We start from the raw sequence: 27552 nt of genomic DNA, 5'->3' as shown, positions 1-27552 counted from the left end.
GTAAAGGACACAGAGGGACGGTTCATCGTAGACAACAAGCAGGTGACCATTGAGCATAGGCAGTCGTTCAGCCTCACTGGCCATTAGGGAAATGGGAATCCAACCCCAGTGAGGTGTCACTGCACACCTATGAGATGGCCAAAGTAAGAAACAGCGACCCGACCAAGCACTGGTGAGGATGCAGAGAAGCCGGACCCCTCCTACACGGCTGCTGGGAGGATGAGATGGTACTGCCACTCTGGAAGACCCTTGGGCAGTTTCTCAAAAAACTAAACACACAACCATCAAGTGCACTCCTGGGTGTTTTGTCTCAGAGGAATGCAGACTTGTGTCCACACGGAACCCTGCCCGCGAGCACCCACCGCAGCTTTATTGCAGAAATGCTGGGAACCGGGAACACCCGGATGTCCTCAGAGGGGTGTCTGCTTGGACAGTGGTGCAGCCACAGCTTGGGACACTACTCCCCCGTGAAAAGGAGCAGATTCCTGCCATGAGGCACGACCTGGGTGAGTCTCCGGAGAATTAAACTGAATGAGAAAAAAGCAACCCCAGTGACTCTGTGCTGTCGAGCTCCATTTATAGGACATTCGTGAGATGACAAAATTACAGAAATGGTGACCAGAGTAGAGTCAGGGCATAGCAAGCAGGGAGGAGGCGGGAGGGAGGTGGATGTGACTGTAAAGGGGCCACAGGAGAGGTCCCCGTGTGGCTGAATGTTCTGTATCCTGCCTGCGTCAGTGTGAGGATCCTGGTGTGACATCACCCTGCGGTTTTGCAGGACGTTACCCCTGGGAGAGATTGAGTAAAGAGTACATGAAGTCCTTCCACATTCCTTCTTACAACTACATGTAAATCTATAGTTATTTCAAAATAAAAAGTTTAATTATCAAAAAGATGCTGATTGTGAAGCATTTGGTTGATTTCATTATCCATTGGAAAACTCTTCTAACAGAATTTAAATGTGCACCTTTTTTGCTCTTTAAGAATATATTCATCTTCTTGTAAAAAATGTTATATGTACATTGTAAAGGAATCAAATGATGCAGGAAAATACACAGATGAATGTTTTTTAAAAAATCATCCAAAACTCACCCTTCAAAAATTGCCGTAAAGGGTAAATTTTTAAAATATTGTAGGATTTCCTTCACCACACATTAATCTATCCTTTCCTTCTGAAGACTATTATGGCCGTGCTTGTCCTCATTTTGGCTTCAGGAATCCAAGGAGATTCCTGAAGAATCTTGGAGAACTTGGTTGTATTGATCAGGGTCCATACCGAGTTAGTGTCCAAAAGCAGAGCCAGCCAGGCATTGATACTAGTACCTTGCCTGGGGCCTGCCCTGTCTCTGTCCTCTCCCTCCCTCTCCCTTGGGAACAAATTCCCCAGAGTGGTTGTTGGGCCACACACCAGTGTCATTCAGGAAACTTGTTGGAAATGCAGATTGTCACGTCCCCACCTCTGGAATCAGAATGTTTTCTTTGGTAAGCCCTCTGCATGATTCTTACAGTGCCCTGGATGGTGGAAGGTGCCGTGCCATCACGGTGATGTGTGAGCCTTGGGCAGGGTACCTTGAAAACCAGGGAATACAAGCGCACAGTCAGCCACTGCTTCTGCGGCTCCCTCACAGTCCTTGTGTCTGTCCTGATTTACGGATTGCCTGCTCATTTGCATCACATGCCTCCCCCATTCTCTTTGAGCTCTGGGGTGTTTATCAGGGGCTCTGCAGGGTCTGACATAGCATCTAGCACATTCTGGCATGGGTAGGTAAATGAGTCCGTGATTGAGCACAGTTGTAGATCACTGCCTGGTTCCTGTCCCTGCCTTCAGGATCCAGGGACTGGCATGAGCCTGTGGTCATTTCTCCTCCACTTTGTCTACTTTCCTTCCTCTTGTTGTCTCTCTCTCTCACTGACAGCCCCCACATGTGTAGCCTGTGCTAGACTCTGGAAATCCAAGATAATTCAGTGTTCCTCATCTTGTGTTGCTCATGTTTCTCAAATTAAACATACACACATTTCTGTTCCAAGCCTGTTTCTCCTGTCTCGTTTTCACTTGGGTAAGGACATCCTACTCACCAGGCCTTTGGACTAGAAGCCCCCTCCTCATCCCCACCACTCTCCATCCACCTGTCTAACTGGACTTTATGCCCATTGCTCTCCAGGGCATGTCTGCTCTGTCTTGGCTCACACTTAGAGCCTGACTTGCAGTTGAGCAGGGACATGAGCCCCCAGAGTTCCCTCTGCCTGGTCAGAGAGTACCTTGTGCATGTCATTCCCCACACTGCCGTTAAAAGACTTCCAAAGCGCAGAGGGCCTGTGTTGTCCTGTGTAACCTTCTCGAGCAAGTGTGTGCTCTCTGTTAGAGGCTTGTCCCCACTTGTCCCCGACATTGTGAGGGCCTTGGAGGACAGACCTACTTTCTGCCCTTCTGAGACCAGGTGAGGGTCCCTGGAGGCACCGTATGGGATGTTGGCAATAGGATCCGTTCTGGAATCATGAGGCCTTGTGCCCCGGGTCTAACACTAACTGAACATCCTTGGGAAAGTCACTGAGTTTCTGTGAGTTTTGGTGTCACCATGTAAACAATGAGGATAATGAAATGCACTCAACGTATGACACAAAGCTGTTGAGTGACACAGATGTGGTGCATGGTGGAGATGCTTTGCCATCCATAAAGCATCACAGACATGACGAATGGCACTGTGAGCAGCACTTTGGAAATAATTGTATAAAACTTTTCAAAACACATCTGTGGTTCTGGCTGGTGACACCAGTAAGCACCTGTGTTTTATATCCTACATCATGGGGAGGGGCATGTTCTGTTTTATTGCTGAGTTAGAGATGCCCAGGGATGCCCCCCACACGTTGACCTAGAGAGAGGAAGCTCTTTCTTGCCTATATTTGGTGGCATGGCCTGAGTGCTTTAGGGCCAGGAATGCACAATGAGATATGGAGAAGAAAGCTGTCCTCACTGCTAACTAGCCAGTCTGCACTCCTGTGGGAGGAGCAGGGGAGTCACTCCATGGTAACTTGCCAAAGCCCATCCTAACCCATCCGTCTGCAGAAGTGACCAGCAGGACAAGCACAAGATCTACTAGAGACAGATGGACCACATTAGCCCTGTACATTTTGTAGCCTTCATGGCCTCAGAACAGCCTGCGACAGCTGCTAGGACAGGACAGCCATCTGGGAGCTCTGGATCAGCCAAGGGTGGGAAGTGCCCCAAGGCGGAAGGGCCACTCTGGGTGCTGCAGTCTGGGAGCGATCGCTGAGCGGGGGTAGGGCCCCCTGTGCTGTAGTCCGCTTCATCTGTGACGTGGTGGCTGACAGCAAACAGGTCGGTGATGATCAGACATGATAGGTGTGGTACTTGAGGGGGTGCAGCAAAACGATGCTGGAAATTGGTGGGGTGAGTAGCATAGAAGCTGCCTCAGGTATCTGTGGAATGAACAAGTGAGTGGGTGGGTTCGGAAGCCATCATCCATGGCATTCCTGATTGTGTCCTCTTGGTTGTTGCATATCTGTTCTGTGGCCGGTCCACCCGGTCAGATGGTCGCTGCACTCTCTGCTTCTACTTTTGATTCTAAGGAATGGGGAAAGGTACTTCAGTTTCTTGATGGCAGATATTCCTTTGATCACTGTGAGAACCTGGAGCTTGCAGTAATACCTGCATTTTGGCTTTACCTCTCTTTCATCCACTGGTAGCCAGACTGGGGCCAGCGAGGAGAAGGGACTTCCCTGACGTGACATCACTCATCATCTACAGTGGGGCCATGACTGGGATCCCCAGCCCCTCGACTCCAGGCTGAGCTCTGCTTTTCAGTTTCCATTCTTGATAAAATGGTTAATCTACCTTGTAGCTGAGCCTTCCTTCTAGGGGAGGGTGCATGTGGAATGTGGCAAATGGCCAAGACCTGAATTTCTCATTTCTGCAGACTTCTCGTGGCTCAGAGTTAATGCTCTGGCTCTTGCCAGGGATGATAAAGGAAGCTGTTTGTATGTAAACTTATACAAGAGCACTATTTCACTGGGAGTTTATTTGGTTTGGACTGGAATAAATCTCTGAAATTAGTTTCTTTATCCTAAAAGCAGAGAAAACTGTAAACACTTTTTGGGGGGAGAAGGTGGTGACTCCTCTTACTCAACCTGAACCCCAGTGAGTGTTTGGGGAACTGAGCCGAGGTGCACCCAGGGCCAGGTGGGAGTCTCTGGGAAAAGCATGCATGCTCACTCCACACCAGTTGAAATAGGATCTTCGGGAATGGAGCCTGGGTGTCTGTAGGTTTGAGAAGCTGCCCAGGGGACTCTGATGGATGGTGAAGGTTGAGAACCCATGTCCAAGGTGAATGAGAATTCCAGGCAACACAAGGGCCTCCTGCTTTCATCAGTATGGAATGGCTTTGGGTGCTGTGGGGCGAGTAAACAATATTGTGCAGATAATGCCTCATCCCACGAATGTCTACCAGTCATTCACTCTATTCCAGTATCTATCCACTCTACTTTTTCTTCTCGGAATAATTTGACAGTTAGTTGTGCAGAACTATAGCAAATCTTGTTTGATTAGCACAAAATGATCGTAGGTGTGAATTGTTGGTATTTATTGTAGTCCATTATACCAGCTCTGTTCTGGACAGTTTATAAATACTTTGTCTTCATGCAGGGCCTGCAGAGGCAAGCTGCCTGGGTTTTTCCAACTGTGTAATTTGGGGCAAGTTTTAAAACTTGTGTAGACCTCATTTTCTTCAACTGTAAAATGGGATGATAGGAGCCATTGTCATCTCCTCCCAGCGTCATTCTGAGGATTAAATACAAACATGTCTTTAAAGCATGTAGCTTGATGCCTGTTCCTAGCACATGGTAAGTGCCCAGTAATTTTCATAATTCTCTTAATGGAAATACTCAGAGTGAATAAATTTGCCAAAGATAATTCATCCTTAGCCTTTGAAGCAAAGGTTTCTTTGGTTTTAACTGGTAGGGTTAATATACCACTTAAATATCAGCCTACAGAGTACCTTGAGTTTCAAAAGAGTGTAGCCAGGGGATTTCCTAATTGGAACATTGCCCCTAAAAAGCCTGTTTCAATCTGTATTCCAGCACAATCCTGGAGCTTTGTTTGTTTTTTGGTTTCTTCTCCTGAACCCTGCTCTGCAGTGACATCTGGCACGCAGGGGGCCATCGCATTATAGCTTCGTTAGTCGCCGAGGGGATGCGATCGCATGCTGCAGGAAGCATGTGTTATCTGTATGCCAGCTGGACAAAGCGAGTTCTTCGCTCGGTGGCCAGTGCTTATTCTTCTCAGCTCTCCCACCAAACCTTGTCTGGTTTTCTTCTGTTTCCCGTTCGATTCTGAGCCCTATCTGAACTCTGGTTCCTGGCACTGCATTTGGCAATGTCCAGCACACATGAGGTGCTCACTAAATACTTAGCAAATGAAATCTAGGAGGACACAGCATAAATCCACAAGTTAAGGTTTAAGCTGTGTGGTACTATCTCCACATCAACAAAACTTAATAGATCTTACTTTTGTTAATGCAAGTTAAAAGTGTTTGAGTAGGTAACTTAGTTCATTAATCACTTATTGGGTATCTTACAGGCTGGGCACTGGGGATAGAAAGGTGATTATAGATCCCTGCGCTCACGGACATGCTGTCTAGGGCAGTGGGTGGACACCTGGCTGCAGGATAAATAGGGTATTATGATGAAGAGGTACACTGTGTGCACTTGGACCACGCAGTTGGTGCTTTATGAACACAGACAGCAAGTCGAAATTTCTCTACATATTCATGCTCATACAGTTGGCAAGAAGTGCCTGTCTTTAAATAGGTGCTAGGTCAGCTCTTGAATGGCTTTAGTATGGATGGAATGGCTTTGCCTGGGCCCTGCTTTATCTTCCTTCATTAGGAAGAAGAAGATCCAGAGCAGCATTGCTGTAGGAGTTCTGGGCCCGAGGTCAGGTGAGTGGGTATTGGCTTTGGCTCTCCTGCTCTGCTATTTTCTGGGTGTTAGGTTGCTGTGCTGTGGCAGGAGGGTCTGATTAGCTGTTGCTTATGGCCTCTTTTAGTTCTGACTTCAAGACTCATCATCTCAACCCATCTTTCTTGGGAGTAGAGAAAGAACATGGCGGCTGGGGAGTTGTTTGTCTACATTTACTGGGACTTTGCAGCCTGATTTTGGGGACTACCCTGGGAGATGTGTTGGTGGTGTGGCTGGTGCTCCGCTGGGAGGGGCACGCAGGTGTATTACTTTTCTGTGGTCTTAGTGAAAGCCAAGGGGCAGTCAAAGCATCAATGGAGTCAGCTGGAAAGAGGCAGAAGATAAGTGCTGCAGGCGATAGTGAACATATTTGAAGCAGATTTCGCTGAATCCTTTCTGTGAATATGTTTTTTGGGGTTCTAGCTTCATGTGATTTCTACTGTTTAGGCCCATCATCATGTAACATTTGAATGCCCTTTGGCTTCTGAGGTGGAAATATACAGTGTAGCAGGGGACAGCCCTGGATTGCTTAGCTGTGAGGAGGCTTTGGATGACCTCAGGCATATCCGAGAAAGATAAAATGTAGTCTTGTAGGTCGGTTTGGTTCTCTGTTTCAGAAAGCTTCCTGACCCTTCGGAGGAGTGACACCACTCAAGTCCTGAGCTGCCTGAGGCCCTCCAAGCTCTGGACTCTGGCCCAGCTAGATTGCCTGCACTCACAATGCTCTTGGTCAGGTGAAGGTGGGCGGAACATGGGTTGTAAAACTCAGTTCTACGTGCAGGTTACTTAACGAATGGTGATAATGACTCCTTACATTGGTATTTTGCTTCTTGGTTCAGCAAGACCCTTAAAATCCATTATCTCATTTTATCCTCTCAGCATTTCTGCGAAGAAGGCAGGTGGGTTTTCACATCTCTTGTTTTTCTGGTGATTTTACTGGGGCTCACAGAAGATCAGGGACTTAACCAAGTACCAGGTACAGTATGGTGACTGTCATTGATCATGCTGTTTTGCCTATTTGAGAGCTGCCAAGAGAGTAGATTTTAAAAGTTCTCATCACAAGAAAAGGAAATCTTGTGACTGTGTGCAGTGAGGGTGTTAACTAGATTTATCGTGATGATCACTGGCAACATATACAAATCTCAGTCATCATGTTGTATACCTGAAACTCACATGATGTGATATGCCAGTTATACCTCAATAAAAAAGAAAGAAGAGGCTCAACCAAGGTTATGGGCCGAGTTGGGGGCCCTGGTGGCCCTGTGTCTTCCTCACTGTTGTACCAGGGCTCTGTGCTCTGGGTAGGACAGTGTTCCGTTTAGCATCGTAGTAACCCCCCACCCATTTGGGGAGAAGTTCTTTGTGTGTGTCTGTTCAATTTGGAGGCTTCAGATTTCCTGCCCTCTGTTCCTTCCTCCAGATGCGCGGGCATCCCTGAAGCCCTGGGGTCGACCCTGTGCTTGGGTCCCTTCCCCACCTCCAAGTGGTATGTGTGTTCACCCCTGTGAAAGAGCTCTCCCACTCTAGGGACCTCCCTTGGCGCCTGCCCACCACACTTTGAGCTCGACTTAATGTTCAGATCTGATTGCTTCCATATAGAAATGGGATGTGCTGTGTGTGCTTTTCTTTCTTTTTCTCTTTTCTCTTTCTTTTTCTCTTTCTTTCTTTCTTTCTTTCTTTCTTTCTTTCTTTCTTTCTTTCTTTCTTTTTTTTCTTTCTCTCTTTCTTTCTTTCTTTCTTTCCCCCTCCCTTCCCCTCCCCTTCCTTCCTTCCTTCCTTCCTTCCTTCCTTCCTTCCTTCCTTCCTTCCTTCCTTCCTTCCTTTTTTCTTAATTCAAGCTAAAGCCAAAGCTGAAATAGGTGATAGCAATCAGTAAGCTGCTTTAAGGTTGTGACTGGGCGGCCTTCCCTTCCCCCAGGGTGAGCTCCTCGAGGGTCTTGCTGTGCCACGTCTGTCTGTGTTGTCACCGCAGTGGCTGGTTTGGTGTCTGGGCTGTGGTAAGGGTTGCCTAAATTCAAGTAAGGCCAACAGAGGTATTCCATCTGGAAAATGACAAGCAAGCTAAAGGAATTTTTGCTTACGATGTTTGCGAAAGAATATTTTAGAAAATTGACCTGTTTCTCAGTTGGAGTTTAATTTAGGCTCAGAAAGCAGCTGTATGCCCAGAGGGCTTTGGGGTTTCACTATGTGACAGATGAAGTTAATTGTTGTTGTATGAATATATTACCCTGCTGTGGCTTTAGTGGACCTTTCTCCCAAATGGAATAGATTTTTCTGTGAAAGTCATACTTCCTTTTTGAGAAGCGTAACAGTAATTTTGTGGAATGATCTCCTGTTCCTTTAACCCCAGAGTACCAGCTGAGAAGAAAACACTGCTTTCGGCTTGGGGAACACAGTTTGGTTTCTGCTTCTGCAGCTGAAGGGCAGCGAAGCATTCTCAAAGACAGAGAACAAGATGCATGTCTGCATCATGGAAATTCTCGCATGCTATTTCAGGTCTCTGTGTTGGGATTTCTGTAAAGTTTTAGGAGCTGAGTGGGTGCATGCACGTTATGGTGTGTGTGGAAGGAGGAAAGTGGTGTTCACAAGCTGACACTGTTTCAGTCTCTTCTCTCCCCACTGACCGGCTCTCGGACTGTGGACAGTTCACACAGGGTCGCTGGATGACCTTCCTCCTCTGTTACGCTTCTTCTGAAGGGTTTTTCAAGAATCAGTGAGGTCATACATGTGAAAGTGCTTTGTGCTTTTAAATTTGGGAAAACTTTAAGCCTATATGTGTTTTTGGAAACATACGTAATTATTTCTGAAATTTGCTTAACTTATTTACTGGGCATTTTGCACTATTTTAATACTGCCAGGATGTAGCATCTAAAGCCTTAATTTCTTGGGAATGCCCCCTGGAATAAAGTTCATTAGACTTGTTGAGGAGGAGATAGGAGTATTTGGTCAGGGAAAATTTTGCTCATCTCGCCATGTACAGCTTAGAGTCTCATTTACATCTCAAGGCCCCTAAAACTTATATATTTATATTTATCTTGCAAAAATTATCTCCACAGTTATCCTCTGTGACTAGGCATAGTCCTGAGAACATCACAGACATGAACTCCCTAAAGTCTCATTATAGTCAAAGGAGGATTGTAATCCTACTGTTTGAATCCTTATCTTACAGATAAGGAAACTGAGACACGAGGAAACTGAAGCAACTTGCTTGAGGTCACAGAGCTCTCAGGTGGTAGTTCTGGAGTTGCAACCCAAGCCCCAGTCCCAGAGTCTTTTTCTGAGCCTTTGCTAAAAGGCTGCCTCCTGTCACCCCCACAGCTTACTCACGATTTGTTTTTCAAGTGATCTGTGGGCCCTCTGAGCTCTATCTGGCTATGTCCGTTCTATTTACTGCTGTATTCCCTGGGCCTGACGTAAGGGCCAGCACATAGGCATTTGTGGAATGGTTATGTGAGGCGCTTCTGATACTAATGTCTTATCATTGAAATTCTCCTACATCTGTTTTCTTAGGATTGCAAGGCAGGCAGTGTTTCCCTCCCCTTTTACACCTAAGGAAATGTAACCATGAGAATGATATTGTAGAGTCATGGATTGAGTTCTGGGTTGCATATTTCCATACATGTTTGTTTTTAACTTTCAGATTCTTCTGAAATTCTTTCTGTGGTGAGTGTCATCAGAAGGAAGCACAGGTAAGGAGATTTCATGATCTTCAAACTCAATGGCATTAAAAGAAATGAAACTGTCTTGACAAGAGCCATGGTGCTGTCTGCTGGGGGTGCTTGGAATATAGAGATCTTTGCATTAAAAACAAAATAGTGCCTGCTCATAGCCGTGTTAGGGATGAAATCTGACTCTCCAGCTTGTTTGGTCAAGAATAAAGCTGGAAATCTTGAGGACGCCGGTGGAGTTTCATCCCCACTCTTCACCAAGGACCGCCCATCCCCCCGGTGGCTCTCCTGCACTGCTCTCTCCCTGGCTGTGTCTTCTTAAGACATTTGTAAATCTCAGAATTCCCCTGTATGTGATCTAAAAATTGATATCATGTAGGCAAAACAAGCAAAACAGAGCTTTTAAAAGTGTGTAATACACCTCCCTGATCGTAAAGGAAATACATGTTATTGAACATTTGGAAATGGAGAGGATAAAGAAGAACACAAATCTCATCAGACCTCAGCACCACGACCGTTTCAGCCTTGTGCAGAACAGCATTACCACAGCAGGCCAGAGACTCCCATCCTCTGGGAGGCCTGCTCGTGAGCTTGGCCCGTGGCTGGTATCTGGAACTTCAGTGTTGGGACGGTTCCCACCACCCTGACTGGCAAGAGCAGTTCACTGAGCCTGAGCTGTCTTTGCAGACAGCATGGTTCATGCCCACAGACCCGGTTTCCTCCCTAGCGTCTGGAACCTTGGTACATGTCAGGCAGAGGGGGACCATGTGCCCAGCCCCCAGCAAAATCCCTGACACTGGTCTCTAACGAGCTTCCTGGTGCCAGCGCTTCCCAGGGGCTGTCCTGTGTGACTCTGTGGGAGAGGACCCTGGAGGTTCCTACCTGGAGTCCGCTGCACCTTGTGCCTTTCCCCGTTGCTCATTGTGCTTTGTCTCTTCTTGCCGTGATAAATCTAGTTCTGAGTATGCCTGTGTGATGAGTCCTGAGAGTTCTCCTGGCCAGTTGTTGAGGCTCAGTGGGGAATCTTGGAGGCCCTAGACTAAGACCTAGTCCTTTCCTTTTTCTAAAATGAGTATTCTATCTGTTTAAGATCTTTTTTTATTCCCTATATATAAATTGACATTTTTGTCACATCATGAATTATACTTTCAGAAACGCAATTTATATGTATCTTAAATCTTAAATATTTATGTAACATTGGATGTTTGAGGTTTACAGTTTATAGTACTACAGTAGGTAACAAAAACCTTGTTTGCAGAACTCAGCGTGCATCTTAGCACAGGTGGTTCTTAGGCTGGTGTGAGAGAGGGTATGTGGTGTGGGTGATCTTGGTAGACATGTCTAGCTCTTCTTCAGAAAGGTGGTTTCCTGCTTCTCCCTCTGACTGTGTCTCTGCCCCCACCCTCATAAATAAATAAATAAATAAATAAATAAATAAATAAATAAAATCTTTAAAAAAAAGAAAAGAACGGTGATTTGTTTCCGTTTGCATGATCATCAGCCATGCTTGAGAGCAGCTGCCTCACTTAATCCTCACCAATACTAAATATTACCAGTAGTTGAAGCAGTTTGTCAATTGGGTAAATAATAGATGATATCATTTTAATTTACTTTTTTTAATTATTAGTGAGATTTATTATTTTTTTTTTTGAGATTTTATTTATTCTTGAGAGAGCAGCAGAGACATAGGCAGAGGGAGAAGCAGGCTCCCTGTGGGGAGCCCAGTGTGGTACTTGATCCTAGGACCCTGGGATCATGGCCTGAGCCAAAGGCAGACACTCAACCACCAAGCTTCCCAGGTGCCCTATTAGTGGGGTTTAAATAATTGATTTTTTTCTGACTTGCCTATTCATGTCTTTTGGTTTGAGAGTTTCCCATCTTTTGCCCAGATATTTTGTAACTGTTCTGGGCTGGGATAGTGACTTCCCAGGGAAAAGCCTCATATTCTCACTCTGCTGTAACCACCCCAGGCCTCTGGTGTGTGTGCACTGAAGAAGTGGGCTTTGCTTATGATGGGAAGCATGACTTCTGTTGCCCATTGATGAGGAGCATCCTTAAAAGAGGGCCCTGGTACGTGCACTGGAATAGATATTTGCCATGGGAAGGATGCTGTGAAGTCCTGCAGACGACGAGGATCTGTGGGGGAGAGTGGCAGTGAGAGGCCTCTATCTGTTTATCACTCACTGTAATAGTATGAATAGCTCCACCAGGATGCATCCAAGTATTAATCATGAATTATAAAAAGACTCAGAATGTGAAAACCTTGTAAGCTAAGTACTCCCATGTGATTGCAAAAGTAGCACAAGATGGTAGCAGGGACACAGAGGCACAGAAGAATTCTGTGCTGGGGGTATCCTGGGTGGGGAGCAGAGCAGCTGCAGTAGGCTCTGAGGAGGCAGATGTGGGGGGAAGGTGTCTGTCAGGATCAGTGGTGTGAGGAGAGTAGAGAAACTGAGGAAGCAGTGGGCTGTGATGTAGGTGTGTAGAGCCTCAGCCAGCCTTCATGCTGCTCAGGAGAGGGACTGCCCGTCCCAGCGTCCCCTTTTGGGCTAATGTGGCCAGGCCTCTTACACCCTTTCAGGGCTCAGGCTGCCGTGGGAAGGCAGCTGGCAGCTGGACCATAGTCCCTGCAGCACATCTCTGCTTGAAGAGCAGTCGATCGCGTGGCACATTCGTGTCTGCCATGACTACTGTCAGTTATTTCTGGCTGCTGGCAGAAAATAGGGCTGAACGTGTGCAGCCATACAGTGACGGGGCAGGGAAGGGGAGCTGGCAGCCAGGAGCTGTGTTTCAGAGCCGTATTTGGGTGACAAGCTGACTTCTCACCTTGACTGTTTATTCCGGGTGGTAGGGAAGGTGTGTGCAGTAGCCACACCCCCTCAAGTTGCTCAGGCGATACAGTGGTGACGTATAGTATCTCCCTTGTGTGTGTGGCACACTTATTTCCACACCATGGCAGCAGCTCTGCAGGGCCGTGTGACATGCTGGTAGCACTGGTTGCCCCAGAGGAGAGGTTGGGATTGGTGATTATAGTGGAAGGAGAATTTCACTGTTTTGCATAATCTGAATTTTAATTTTTGCTATTTTATTATTTAGTGCATCTTAAGTATGTTTGTTTTAATAACACTTGTAACAAAAGGAGTATTTACTTTTGTAAATTTGAAAAAAAAAAAAAGGCGAAATAATCTGTGACCGTGGACAAGCTCTTTAACCTTTCTGTGCCTTGGTTGGGGAGTGATATGGTGGCGATTTTATAGGGCTGTAATGTAAGATAAAACTCAGAGACTGGCATCTCCTGAGTGCAGAATAAATGCTGTTGTTTTAATGTTTTAGAAGAAAGAATGCTAACAGGTCATCATGGCTTGTGTCATATAAATACCTCTCGGCGGCTGACCTAGTAGAAAGAACCTGAGTTCAGCTCCATGTAAATAGTGTGATGGAAAAGCATTATTTTGGGCACCAGGAAACTCTGGTTATGAAAAGGGCCCTCTCATTAGCACGTGGTCCTGGGCAGCTCCTTGTTCTTCCCGCATGTGACGGCAGCGGTAGCAGGCTCCTGTTGCAGGGCTGCTGGCAGCCTTTCAGGATGGGCACACGGGGAAGCCACGGGGCTACGACGAGGGGCAGGTGGATGTGGGGGGCAGAACTGATCCAGAGATTGCGGCGTGGTTTGTCCTGCACGGAGAGTAGGGCCCCCTCTGTGCCTTTCCACCTCCAAGGAAGGCAGGCCGCTGGGCAAATCCTCCATCAGATGGCCCGACAGCCCCGGTGTGCGGTGTGCGCGGGTTGATTTGGCTCATTGTCACAGCAGCGGCAGCTGAAGGGACAGCTTGCCTCGATGTGCATATCTGGGTGTTTGTGCTATTTATAAACAGTTAGAAAAGGCATGGAAGGCTGTTTGTGGCAAGCTGGTGGATCCGGCAAAACACGGACAGTTCCGTTAGCGCGATTTGCACGAGCGAGGGCCCGGAGCATTCACATAAACAAACACATTTTGCCCATATTTAAGAGTCGCTCCTAAACACAGACTTTCAACTGTCAGCCATATGGTTTATCAGCTTTTCCTTGAAATTGCAGGGGTTTGATGGCCAGATATCTGAAATCAGAAACCATCTCAAAATGGCTTTATGCCCCTGCTTTCCTTTTTTTTTCCATTATGAGGAGAGAAGACTCGAGGGAGAATGGTGTCACTGTACAGAGGCTTTTGTCAGTCTGTCCTATGCCCTGTTGACCTGTCACAGCATTAGCATCACCACGGCTCTGGTGGAGATGGTCTTTCTCCTTTTCCGCGGCATGTTTCTGTACAGCATTTTTCACTTCCTAGTGTGTGTTTTGGTTTGTCTGTTTGCACCTACACACATGTGGGCTCCCTGAAGACCTACTTATTGTCTGGAGGTCGCCGCTCTGTCACTAGCGCTGGCACACCGATTAGTATTTGTTGAATGAATGGGTGGGGTGAGACAGCTACTCTTCTCCCTTCTGCCCGGTCATGAAAAATGCTTTTGGAAGAAGCTGCATGGGTAGGGAGCGGGGGACTGTGGGCAGTGGGACCACACGAATTGCTGCGGGATGTCTCATCAGCCCAAATGCTTAACCTGGAAGAAGGTGCTGGTCATGAATGGAAATGTGTAGATTGTCACAGTGTTTCACGCAGGTGAGCGATGCTGCTGTGTGTGTGTGTGTGCGCATGCGTGTGTGAACACGCATAGCGTGCAGTGGCACCGTGCCCATGGGCTTTTATTCTGGTGCAGGTGGAATATATAGCCTGAGGCCTGAGAAAACGAGCTGCCCAGGATCACCTGGTTAGAGCGGGACCAGAGCCTTTCAACTGCTCGCCTCACTTCCCTCTTTCCTGCTCACACTGTCTTCCATGAATCTAAATATGCAGGAATGAGGGAGAAAATGTACCCCAGTGCCACAGGCTCAGAGAACAGACCCAGCAGCTGAAATCATCTTTACACATCTTGTACCCCGAGAAAGTGGTGATGTTTTACAATACCTTTAAATTTCACAATACCTTACATTTTCTCGTAAGTTTTATAAAACAAGACCATCAAAGCAGTTTGGGGAACGGTGACTTTAGAAAAAGGGGAAAACTCAAATAGAGAATTGCAATTTTCGTTTTATTCTCCGCCTGGAGTTTAAGCATTGTGGACTCGTATCCATGTTACAGCTTGAGCCATTATGTGGCCAGTCACTATCCATTATTTTAGAACAGCAGATGTAGGCAGCAACTCTACCTTTTAATGGTGGTCTTATTAATTTTAAATTCAAATGATAGGAGCAGCAGATGGTGAAGTGGGGTAAGTATTTAGATGTTTGGTCATTGACAGCTCTTTACTTCTGTGCGTTACATTGAGACCCGAGACTAGCTGATCCCACAGAGAACTGATTATGATCTGTCTCCTCGCCAGCTGGGCTCTTTTGCATGCTGGGTCCAGAAGGATTGCTCTCTTGCAGGCAGGGAAGATGGATTGCCGATTGTTTTGAAATCATGAAGGGTTATTTGCACCATCCAAAATTCTGAAGCAGAGCTATCAGACTGTCTTCTCTTTGTATTTCAAATCTTTTCAAATCTGAATTTCAGGTGTACATGAGCTAATTAAGGTCTCTTTAATAGGTAATTGAATATATTATTGATTGATGTGCAGGAGAGCTCTGTTCCACGGCATAGTCCCTGGCACTTTGCACGAGGATGTAACCTGGATTTCCTGAGCGATCATCTAAATGTGAATTATTTCTAAATGATTATTATTTTCTAAATGATTTTCTACATGAGTGACACTGAGCACCAGAGAGTATGTTTATTAAAGAGATACCCTTTTGTTTTGTCTGAATTCAGATTTTACATTTTTAAACATCAGTGTTTAGAAATGCAGCAACAGGGGCACTTGAGTGGCTTGGTTGTTTAAGGACTTACTTTTGGCCCAGGTCTTGATCCTGGGGTCCTGGGATTGAGCCCTGCATTGTGCTCCCTGCTGGGCAGAGAGCCTGTCTCTCCTTCTGCTACTCTCCTTGCTTGCTCTCTGTCAAATAAATAACATGTTAAAAAAAAAGGGGGGGGGGTGAAAAAAAAGAAATGCGGCAACAGAACTGGCCTAGCCCCTCTCTCCTCACTTTATAAAATCCAAAGATGCTTGCAGGGAGAGTGTGCTCCCTGACTTTCTCTTCCTAGGCTGCACACCTGTCCTCCTGCTCACCTTCCCTCTCTGTGTCCTCTCCTCTGGGCTGTCCACAAAGGGCATCGTCCCAGTGTGGCTCTCCTGAGGGACAGTGGCCAGAAGAGAGGGGCCGCTGCCTGCTGTCCTGTGGGCAGTTAACCTTTCCAGGGCTGTGGTGTGGTCATTGGGTGGCACCAAAATCATGTGGCCCTGCAAAACTAGAGGTCAAAGTGATGGCAGGACAGATGTCCTCATCAGGATCCTGTATTTTAATCGTGGGTGGAAAGCCATGGAAAAATATGTGATTCCATGGAATATTACTCAGCCATTAGAAATGACAAATACCCACCATTTGCTTCGACGTGGATGGAACTGGAGGGTATTATGCTGAGTGAAATAAGTCAATCGGAGAAGGACAAACATTATATGGTCTCATTCATTTGGGGAATATAAAAAATAGTGAAAGGGAATAAAGGGAAAAGGAGAGAAAATGAGTGGGAAATATCAGAAAGGGAGACAGAACATGAGAGACTCCTAACTCTGGGAAACGAACAAGGGGTGGTAGAACGGGAGGTGGGTGGGGGGGTGGGGGTGACTGGGTGACGGGCACTGAGGGGGGCACCTGATGGGATGAGCACTGGGTGTTATTCTGTATGTTAGCAAATTGAACACCAATAAAAAATAAATTAAAAAAATATGTGATTCCTGAAATTTGGAGTCCGAGGGAAGTCAAGGACTCAGTGTGAAGTGATAGCGGAGCAAGGAGGTGAAGGTGTAACAGGCACTCTGTCCATCTCTGTGCCGGGCATAGGCGGACACGGGGCTGCCTCCCATGTGTGACTTATGTGGCCTTGCAATCATGTTTTAGGCCCCACCATGATGTTCTTCCTTTCCGTGGCGATCTTCTTCCTGGTACAGTAGGCCTCAAGCCATGTGTGACACAGAAGGTGCTGTCTATGTGGGGTGGGGTGCTGTGGGGTAGGGAGGCCACAGAACACCTGCACGAGGCCACTGCTTCACTGCAGCTTCACAGCCCAGCCCTTTCTTGACCTACTTCTCTAGCCGGGAGGTCCTGCTTCCTCTGATTCCTGCACTGATTTGTTCCATCCTTCTCTTTTGGTTTCCGTGAATTATAGTGTTGTTGTGCTGTAACAGTGTGCCCAAATCCACACGTGGCAATGAGTAGACGTTTCTGAGGTTTGCACTTGTGCAGCTTTAAAAGTCGTACTTACGGTTTCTTGTCGGTTGCAAGACATGCTTTCAGAAGCAAATTCCATGTGGTGTATGGACCTGTGTTTATTTTTCAAGGCTAGTTTGGTTGGAGCCCACTCAGTGAGTGGGGTGGGTGGGGACAGGGACAGGGCCTCACAGGCAGAGACAGAGTCATTCTCCAAAGGTGCTCTGCCTGCCACCAGCACGCTGTCCAGCTGGTTCACTGTGTGCTGGGTTTCCGGTGTCTGCATGTTGCCAGCCTCACGTGGGTCTCCTTAATGAGTTACTTTAGCACATAATTCAAGGCCGTGGAAGTGAGTGGCCATTTGGCTCAGAGATTCACAAGGACAATTTGCAAAGTAACCTGGAATCGGGACATTCTGCACAGGCAGCATGGGAAGCACTCTGGCGTGTGGTGTGTTCTTTACGGCCCTGCCTTGCAGCATTTCTGGAGGATTCAGGGATAACTGAACTCGCCCAGGATGTCATTCTTGTGGACTGTAGGCAATCAGGATTTATTCACTGTTAATTTGATAGTGGCAGCCATGTATGTAAGTCAGATGTTCTCCTGGCAGGGCCATTGGAGGTGTTTGCTATGGCTTGGACTGGAGGGAGCTGGGTGCATTTGAGTCTGTTGAAACCACGAGTAAGTGAAACACAGCCAGGTGCTATGGGCCAAATTGTTTATGAATCACTGTTCCACCTCCTAGTCAGACTCTTCAATGATGTTCCCCTCCTGTGCGTACGAGAACACCACGCACACTCACACCCCCTCCCACCCACCCACACCTTCACAAACACGCGTTTCCTTGTCAAGGCCCCACGTCCTGGGTGGCCAATACCAGTCACATCCCCATTTACCAGTGCTTCCAGCACTTTCCCAGCCCATTGCCCCTTCTGTTTTACCCCCCAATTACCTGTGGTCCTCATCAGCCTGCTTTCCCCAGCTCCTGGTGTGGGAGGCTCCTGGGGCAGGGAGCCACCCTCACAATTACCGAGGTCCTCCACAGCTTGTTTTATTAGGCCCCAGGGATGGGAGGGAGGCTGAGGCTTCCTGGCCGTGTGTGCTATGATCATGATAGGATCTTCTCTGGCAGGGGCACCTTTCAGTGTGCTTAGTGGTGAAGAATGCTTTCACTTCTGCCCTCCTTAGTAAGGGATGGTTTGGGAGCCTAGCCTCGCTTCCCATGAGAAAGGCATGATTTGCATATCATCTCATTTTACATTACTGAGTCTTGACAGACAAGCTGTTCTTGAGCTCTTGGTTCACTCGGCCAAGGTTTATTGAGCAGGGTATGTATCTGTGCCACAGCGGCTGCTCTGCTGGCCCCTGGGGACTAGTCCCACAGAGAGCCATCCCCCAGGATTGCCTGGGACAGACAGAGGGCAGAACTAGCAGAGTTTTGAAAGTGCTGTGAACAAAGTGCCCTCAAGGTGCAGGACAGGGCTCCTATACCCTCTCCCCCAGCAGCTCATTCTCGAAGGACTTGCTGTGGGTACGTACTCATTATTTGTATATCCCCATTGCCCCACATGCTAAGACAAAAGATGGACAAGGGCTCTTTACCATTTCGTGGAAACTAGATGGGCTGAAGGAGGGGTTCCCACGGCTGGGGGGAGGTGAGTGGAGACAGGATAGACTCACAGGGGGAGGGGGTGGGTTTTGTTTCTTAGCTCTCATTTGAAATATCTTAGACTCAGGGAAATGTCACAAAAATAGTACAAAGAACTGTCTGCCTTCACTGGATTCCTTAAACATTTTTCAGCATTTGTACTTCCAGTCTCCCTCACTCCTTCCCTCTGTGCATGTGTGTATATTTTTATTCATCAATTCATTTATTACCAAGTTGGAGTGGAGGCTGGATTGCCAGGGTGAGGTGAAGGAGTGGCAGAGGAGAGATGGGTTGGGAGCTCTCACAGTGCTCTGGGCTGGAGAACACAGTGGTTGGGCCTGGTTGGAAATGACAAGAGAGGTGAGAAGTGGTTAGTCTACTGTATTTCGAAAGGAGACCCTCTAGGATTTGCTGACAGGTTGGATGACAGGCTTCAGGGATTTTGGCCTGAGTACCTGGAAGACTAGCGATGCCATTATTGAAATGAGGAAGACCGGAAGGAATGGGTTTTGGCAGGGGGAATCCAAAGCTGGTTGTAAAGCTAAGACTGAGGTCCAAGCCCAGAGACCCTGGAGCATTGCGGGGTGGGGGGAGCAGAATGTGAGCAATTCATACAGATAGAATTAGCTGATTTTATTTGTAAGCAAAGAGGCCACAGAGGTGTAAGGTGTCTCTCTAGCTTGTTGGTATGAGACTGAGCCTGCTGGTGCTACATAGTCTCCACCGTTGGTGGGAGCAGCTGGCTTTCATCTGAAGGCACACAGAGCTCACCCCTGTGTCCTGTTTCTCATAATGTGCCATCTGTGTCCCCTGGCCTTTGCTTTCACAGTTCTTTGTCACCACCCCTGTCACTTGCCCCCAAGTGTCTCCCACATGTGACCGTATCTCTCCAGCATTCCTCAGGAAGGCTAGATTCAGCTCCGTCTCCCCATAGAGGGTAGGTGGAAGTGTGGACAGGGTCTCAACTGAAGATGGGAATTTAGGGGATATTATCATAGAAATAGTGGGTAGAGTCACAGAGTTGGAGGGAGTCACCCAGGGATGAGTGTAACTATGAGGAAAACAATCCCTAGGTCTGAGAAGATGGGTGGGAACAGCAGAGGAGGCCAGGCAATAAAAGGCAAGGAAGGATCTCCCGGGAGGCAAAAAGAGAAACTGTCCAGAGGGCGAGTGATGGGTACCCCATCAGTGAAGTGAGGGCAGATGTCACTGTGACTGCACAGGAGCCAGTCAAAGGAGGGGGCAACACGATGAGGGAGACTGAGAGTGGGAAGGAAGGGAGCTGGGGCATGTGTGGACCCCTCTTTGGAGGGAGCTGGTTGATTAAGTCAGGTTTGCTCTGGAGGGTTCCTCGTGATGGTATGAGAAGTACTTAGTTTATTTTGTAATCTCTGGCTCCTTATCTTAGGGAGCAGATTAACATCCTTTAGCTGGAAAACTAAATATGTATTAAAAATCTCTTAACTGTGGCTTATGCTGTATTTTGGACATTACGAGGGACATTTTCTTTTTGGAAATAGGGCCCTTTGGATCAACTCGGAAAAGAAGTACCTCTGAGAGGGATACACGCTCTTATACATAAATGATAAAGTCACAGAACAGTTTTCTGCTTTACTGAGGTGCAGATTATTGAACTGATAATTGCTAAAATGACTAACTAGCACTTCTATGAGGTACCTCCTGTAACTGAGAAGACCCTGTTCTGTCATGTGTGAGCCTTGTGTTTTTGAGGGAGTGAGTCACCCTTCCTGGGGGCTTGTTTTCTCCTCTCTGCGAAGATCTCCTCCACAGATTACGTTGTTATTTAAACAATGCTAGTGACTTGTTTGGAAGAGGGGCTCTCAGTAGGTTTGCAGGACGGTGTCTCATGAAATATATAGGGGAGATGAGGTTTGGTTTCTCCAAACCAAGGGGTCCACTATGTGAGATGATGCTCTGTTCCCGACAAGTTACGTATCATCTTCTTTAATCTTATAACTATTCTTTAAAGCAGAGATTGTACTTGACAAAATGTTTTTTACAGGTAACTATACGATGATGATGATGGTAACAGTCATAGTTATTGAGGATTTATCCTGTGCTAAGCTCTTCACACAAGGACATTTAAAAAGAAACCTGTTGAGGCTCTGTCATTGTCCTCTTATGGAGAGAGGAGTAGTGACGTGGCTGTGTACTCGAGGCCACAGTGAGGAAGTACAGGGGCAGAATTTCATTCCAGTTGCTTCAATTCCAGAGTCTTTATGAGTACAAGTCGTCACAGTCTTTGGGAACCCGAATCTTGCCTGTTCTGTGAGCTTCTCAGGCTCCAAACCCTGAGAAACTAACGGGAGACCAACTGTCCTCTTTAATTGGCTTCCACTGATACACGAACATATGTTCCCCAGCCCTCGGTGCCCACCAGCCCTCCCTGTCCACATGGGCACAGTGAGGGCCCCATCTGCCAGGGGGGCAGGGACAGAGGGGCCTTTCCACCTGCCTTCCCTGGAGACAAGCCCATCAGCCCCACGCTCCCCCTGCAGTCTGAGCCCCAGTCCTGTGTCTGCTGTCTGCAGCCCCAGAGGCACTTCCTGTTCTGCTCTCAGGAGGAACTAGATGGAAGTAGAGCCTGGCGCCTTGTCACTTCACCATGACCAGATCAGAGGAACCAAGCTCACCTGAGGCCTAACGTCACGTTCTCTGCTGGTGGGCCTTTCCCCTACAGAGCTCAGTGCCGAGTCAGATTGACATGCAGAGCGGAAGCAAGTGTGAAGGTGGGTGACTCGGACATGCATCATGCTCACTTTGTGTTCCTGTAAGGCCAGCTCTGTAGCAGGAAGATGGTGAGCCTCGGGAGTGGATTTGGCCTCCCATTTCTAACTGCATTTCAGCTCTTAGCAGACTTGCTCTCTAGGTCTTGAGCCTGTCCCAACTGCCTCTGTTGGCATTGTATGCTGGGTTTCGTCCTTCAGGCCTGCCTTTCTAGACTTTGTTTCCTTGGACCCCTCCAGAGCAGAGGTGAGCAAACCTATGATGGGGCAAAGGCTTTATAAAGGCTTTAGGCTTCTGTCCCAACCATTCTACTCTGCTGCTGTAGCATGAAGGCTGCTATGGCCAGCCAGTGAGTGGGCATGGTGAGTGCCAACCAAACCGTCTTTACAGACATAGGCTTCAGGTCAGATTGGGCCCATGGCTGTTGTTTGCTCCCCACTGAGATGGACGAGGCTGCAGATTGAAGCCTGCTACCAAGACCTTCTAGCCCTGGTTGAACCTGGCCATTTGGAGAACACTAGCCAGATAGTTGCCAAGCATTTCTTTGGGGGCATTGTTGCTTATCCAGCTGTCTTCTCTCCTGACATCCTCCTTGGAAGTTTGGATCCAGCTTGCACTGAAGGTCCCTGGGGCCCCCCAAGGTTGTGGGCTGCACAGCCGAGGTTGTGGGTGGGAGGGGGCTTCACGGCAGCAGGATGGTCACTATTTCTTCAAGGAGCCCTGTTGTCAGTTAGCCAGTCCACTTGATCTGTCAGATTCTGTGGGTCAGGGCCTGGCTTGACTCCGTGGCCCAGGGACAAGCAGCATCACATACCCTGGAAGCTTGTTAGGAATGCAGATAGTCAGACCCTCGTACTTGCTGTTTCAGAATCTGCATTTTAATAAGACCCCTACCCCCTAGTAGTATGCCCATGGAAGTTTGAGAAGCCATGATTTGGGGTGTTCCAGTCCGGAGGACAGAGAGGAAGCTTTTAGAAAATGCTTTTATTGCCAGCTGTTTAATATTAAAGTGTAATTACAGAGCTTGATTGCTGTGAAGGCAGCTGTGTCTTGACAGGCATAGTATAGAGTCATCACTGGATGCTGTCTTCCTGACAGAAAGGGATTGTCCGGCTCACTCATATGGACTGGTTTCAAGAGTTCTAGACTAGCTAAAAAATCTGAGGCAGAAGTCTCTGCCTCCTCGGAGTGTGATGGGGCACACTACCTTGTTCTCTTGTGCCTCAGTGTCTCCTGTATCATACGAGAGGCAGAGGACAGCCAGTATTTAAAGCCTTCACTGGACTCCGTTTGATCTTTCTTGGACCATGTGCCTTGGTCCTGTCCTCTTGCCCCTGCCGTCTCAAGGAGGATGCTTTCAGCTCCTATGGTCACATGTGACCCCCCCCCCCCCCTGCTTTTGACTGAGGGCTGGGGTTTGCGCGCAGCTGGCTGGGCTGCGGAGGCGATCTGAAATGCATTGTCTGTGGAGCTTCAGAACCAACGCAAAGCTCAAACGTGGGGAGGGCCACTTCCAAGTTTGTCGGAGGTGAGCAAGCTTTGCCCACTGGGCAAGTCTGACGTCCTGGGCACTGTCCTCAGTGTCCTGGGGCCCTGCCTCCCTCCATCCGCCTGACCCAAAGCCCCTGTCTCGGATGATTTAGTTAGATTAGGCCCCTTAATTCATATAAAGTAGTGGTGGCAGAGCTGCCTATGCTGTAGCTAGAAGTGTGAGAGGTGGCGTTTAATAGAAAACATCTATTGTCTCAGTTACTGGAAATGTGGTATTGTACAGCGGGGAGCGAATCCTAAGTGCCTAGGGCCCCCCTCTCCTTCTGTCCCCCTCCCCCTTCTTGGGGAGTGTCCAGGTCTGTGAGCAGCTTTCCCACTCTGGAATCTCTTGCTGTTTCCTCCCCCGCAGAGCCTGCTGTCCCAGCAGTGAGTGTGGACATGTGCAGAGCCTCAGCTCTCCCACCCAGCAGCTGGGGTCCACTGTGCAGGCTGCAGGCTCATCTCTCATTCTTAGTTGAGAGGCCACTTTTTTAAAGTGATGCTCCTCCATTCAGAGATGGTGCCAAGGCGTCTCTCATGCTGTGAATTAGCACCGTCCTGGAGTGTGTCTGACGTGGGGTCATGCCAGAGAAAGCACCTTCTGGGCACCCACACTTGCCTGTTAGTTCTTTTCTGTGGCCTTGGTCTGAAGGACCCTGTTCCTCCCTGAGCTTCAGGGTCTGCATTAGTGAAACCCTAGTATTAGATAATACATTTCTAGATGGCCTCGACTTGAGAAGCCTCCCCAGTGAAGTGAGAACTCAGTGAGCAGGGAGACAGAGCCCACATCTCCCCGCCTGCACCTAGGGCTGGGTGAGGAGACAGCAGTCTGCAAGGGAGGTGTGTGGGGGGGTTGGTAGCCAGCCCCCTGAACCTGGCCTGGCCTTGCCCTCCCTACCTCCCTGGCAGGGCCCTGGGACTGGGACCACATGTGGTCTCTCCATGCTTGGTGGAGACAGGGGATCAGCTAGCCCTGTGGTGCCTTTTACAGAGCCTTGACCTAGCCCACTGGAGGGCTTTGTGCTTCAGCAGACTCTTGTCCCCCTGGGGAGAAAGCAGAGCTGTTTAGGGTGCAGTCTGCCCCTGTCCTCCACAGCCATGTGGGCTCTGAGTCCTTCCTGACTGGCAGGCTCAGCAGTAGCCCGTGGTGGTTTGAATGAGACCCCATTTACAAGTTCAGTCTGCCTTTCTCTCCCTTTTTGTTTGTTTTTATTCCTTCCTTGATTAGAAGAAGAACCTCATCATGAATAAAGATGCAGTGCAGCTTTATGGTAATGAGGAGCGCTCATTCCCTGCAGCTTGCTAATTCTCTGTGCCTTGATTTAGAAACCCTGCTCTCTTCCTTATAAAAACAGAATTAGCCCTAGATGTGCCAAGCCAGTCCAGTGCTCTTATCCTCTGTCTGTTGTTGAGTGGCAAAATCTTTTCTTAAAATCCCATTTACCTAGATTTCCTCTAAATTGCACTCGTCTGGCATTATCAGATACAACATACAGTGTCTCCTGTTTAATTTGACTTTGCCTTGACTATGTAGGGTTTTCTCTCTGACCTTGACTGCCCCTAATGTGGTCAGTCTGGGCCCTCAGAGGCCAAGTCCTGCGCCCCCAGAGGCCGAGTCCCTGTGAACCCAACAGGATATGTTCTTTCCCACTCAGACCAGGTCAAACATCTATCTGATTCCTGTCAATGTACATGGGCTTTGCTGTTTCTGGAATTTCATAAAAATGGGATCATACAGTGCACCTTTTTGTGCTTCTTTTTTTTTTAATTAATTTTTATTGGTGTTCAATTTACCAACATACAGAAAAACACCCAGTGCTCATCCCGTCAAGTGTCCACCTCAGTGCCCGTCACCCATTCCCCTCCAACACCCGCCCTCCTCCCCTTCCACCACCCCTAGTTCGTTTCCCCGAGTTAGGAGTCTTTATGTTCTGTCTCCCTTCCTGATATTTCCCAACATTTCTTTTCCCTTCCTTTATATTCCCTTTCACTATTATTTATATTCCCCAAATGAATGAGAACATACACTGTTTGTCCTTCTCCGATTGACTTATTTCACTCAGCATAATACCCTCCAGTTCCATCCACGTTGAAGCAAATGGTGGGTATTTGTCGTTTCTAATTGCTGAGTAATATTACAAGTTACACGTGTGGGTGGGGCTTTTTTTCCTAAGGTTTTTTTTTTTTTTTTTTTTGAGAGAGAGTGCAGAGCGAGAGCAAGTGGGTGAGTGAGACAGAGAGCATGAGCAGAGGGAGGGGCAGAGGCAGAAGCAGACTCCCCCGCCCCCAACCCTCCAGCTGAGCAGGGAGCCCAACTCAGGGCTCAATCCCAGGACCTGGGATCATGACCTGAGCCAAAGGCAGACACTTCACCGACTGAGACCCCAGGTGCCCCAGATGGTTTGTTTCTTTTTATTGCGATGAAATATTCCATTTTGTGAGTACATCATAGTATATATCCCTGTATTTGCTGATGGTCATTTAGGTTGTGTGCAGTTTTTGGCTGTTACAAGTGAAGCTGTCAACGTGTTTGTGCAGACACACGCAGTAATTTCTTCTGGGTAATACCTGAAGGTGCCATGACTGGACCACATACTTAAATGTACATTTCACTTTGCAAGAAACTGTCAGACTGTTCTCTGAGGTGGCTGGTGCCACTGAGGCTCCCCCCAGGAAGGTAGGAGGGCACCACTTGCTTGTGGTGTTATCAGCCTTTATCTCTGGTTCGTTGTACTGTAGGTAGAGGCGTATCTCATCATGATTTCTATTTGACCCTGATGACTAATGATATCAGCATGACTGTATGTGCTTCTTAGCCATTTGTGTCTTTTCCTGTGTGCAAAACATCTGACTCCTTTGCTTTTTTTTTTTTTTTTTTTTTGTTGTCGTTGGGTCATTTGTGAGTTCTCAGTATTCACTGTATTGGTAAGTGCTTTGTCAGACATATGTATCGCAAATATTTTCCTAGTGATTTCTTTCAAAAAGCCAAATTTATTAATTTTTAAATTTTGTGTTAGTACTTTGTGCTATCCTAAGAAATCTTAGGCTACTCCAAAGTCATAAATAATTGCTCCCACATTTTCTTCTAGATGCAGGTCTCTGATCCATTTGAATTCATTTTTATATATGGTATGATGCAGGGGGTGAATTTCACTTTTCCCCATACCCAATTGCTCAGCACCCTTTGTTCCAGACTATTCTTTCCCCATTGAGGTGCCTTGGCACCTTTGTCAAAACTCAGTCGACCATTGTGTGGGGGGTTTATTTCTGGATTCTGGTCTGTTTCACTATTCATCCTAATGCCAGTACCACATGGGATTGGTTGTTGTGGCCTTGTAGTAAGTCTTGAAGTGAGGTGAGGTTTCCCATCATTGCCTTTTCTCTCCCCATGCATCTATTCTTGTTTGTTTCGTTTTCATTTATTTTAGAATCAGCCTTTTTTTTTTTTTCCTTTTGCACAAAACACTGCTGGGATCTTGATTGGGATTGTGTTGAGTCTCTAAAATAATTTGGAGGGGGGGGGGCGATTACTGTATTAACAGTATGGAATCTTCCAATCTGTGAATATGGTATCTCTCCTTTTATTTGGGTCTTCATTACATTTTTTCAGCAACATTTCTTTTTTATTTATTTATTTAAAAAAAACTTTTCAGCAACATTTCATAGGTGTCAGTGTCTAGGCCTTCATATATTTTGTTAAACTTAGTAGGTATTTCATGTATTTTAATGCCACTTACAAATGGGGCTAGTTTTTCTTTTCTTTCACTTTTCAATTGTTCCTTGCTGGTAAGAAGCTGATTATTTTATAGAAAAATTGGTAGGAGAGTCCAGACCGGGCATCCGCTCTTCCCTTAGTTGGTCTGGGAAGGGTTTGCAGAGAGAGGTGGCACTTGGTTTTATACACAGAGGTTGGTAGAGAAGTTGAGCGCTAGGGTAGACATATTTCAGGACACACGAGCCAAGCTAGAGGCAGGAACACAGGAGTATTCTGAAAAGAATGAGTAGTAGCTGGATTGGGTGGCATAGAAACACAGAGAGGCGAGGTGTGGAAGGTGGTGCATCTTAAGGACGCTGGGGCTATACTCACAGGGTTTGCTGCTGGACACAGCTATACTCCACTCAGGGGGCGCCTGGGAGCTTTATGAGCAGAGGACATGGAGGCATTCTTATTCATTCATTCATTCATTTATAAATTATATGATATACTTGAAACTAATATATTATTTAATATTACACATATAGCATATATTGTACCCCAATAAATTAAAACATTGCAATAAAATTTACCACTTTAATCATTTTTAAATGTAGAATTCAGTGGCATTAAGCAGATTCACACTTTGTGCATCACTACCCTCCATGTCCAGAGCCTTCCCAGTCTATGGATCTGACTGCCCTAAAAACCTTGTCTAAGTGGAATTCTACAATATTTGTCCTTTAGTCCCTGGTTCATAGTCCCTGGCTATGGATCTGACCACCCTAAAGACCTCGTCTAAGTGGAATTCTACAATATTTGTCCTTTAGTTCCTGGCAGCTCATTTCACTTAGCATAGTATCATCCACATTACAGTATGTATCAGGATTTTAATCCTTTTCAAGGCTGAATAATATACTGTCATATGAGTGGACCACACTTTATCTGTTCAT

The 27552-nt window shown here is 47.2% G+C and overlaps 1 protein-coding gene across 20 annotated transcripts in view; it reads left to right on the top strand.

Moving 5' to 3' along the window:
* Nucleotides 1-27552, top strand: part of AFAP1 (actin filament associated protein 1) — a 142051-nt gene that overhangs the window by 20543 nt on the left and 93956 nt on the right. For 16 of the 20 annotated variants that reach the window (XM_072737591.1, XM_072737587.1, XM_072737581.1 and 13 more), the window contains exon 2: nucleotides 9614-9662. The exons of the other annotated variants lie outside the window; for them this stretch is intronic. The gene's annotated coding sequence lies outside the window, so the exon portion shown is untranslated. The remainder of the gene's footprint in view (nucleotides 1-9613; nucleotides 9663-27552) is intronic. 20 annotated transcript variants of the gene reach the window in all.

The sequence above is a fragment of the Vulpes vulpes genome, chromosome 14, assembly GCF_048418805.1.
Source record: "Vulpes vulpes isolate BD-2025 chromosome 14, VulVul3, whole genome shotgun sequence".
Lineage (NCBI taxonomy): Eukaryota > Metazoa > Chordata > Mammalia > Carnivora > Canidae > Vulpes > Vulpes vulpes.
This window is presented reverse-complemented; position numbering and strand designations above follow the sequence as displayed.